We start from the raw sequence: 220 nt of genomic DNA, 5'->3' as shown, positions 1-220 counted from the left end.
AGGGCATCTTCCCTGCCACCTACGTGCAGGTGCTGAAGGAGCCACGGGTCAAAGCCAGCCCTGAGGACATGCCCTCCTCACCCACCCCTGCCAGCCCCCGGCTTGGGGCAGGGTCCCCATCCCTGCAGCGCTCACCCGGCCCACGGAGCCCCCCAGCTCCCACCGGCTCCCCCCTGGCAGCTGAGCGTGGTCCTGGGGGGACAGGTGGGCGTCCATCCTC

The sequence above is a fragment of the Acanthisitta chloris genome, unplaced genomic scaffold (genome assembly GCF_000695815.1).
Source record: "Acanthisitta chloris isolate BGI_N310 unplaced genomic scaffold, ASM69581v1 scaffold28440, whole genome shotgun sequence".
In the NCBI taxonomy this organism is placed as follows: Eukaryota; Metazoa; Chordata; class Aves; order Passeriformes; family Acanthisittidae; genus Acanthisitta; species Acanthisitta chloris.
This window is presented reverse-complemented; position numbering follows the sequence as displayed.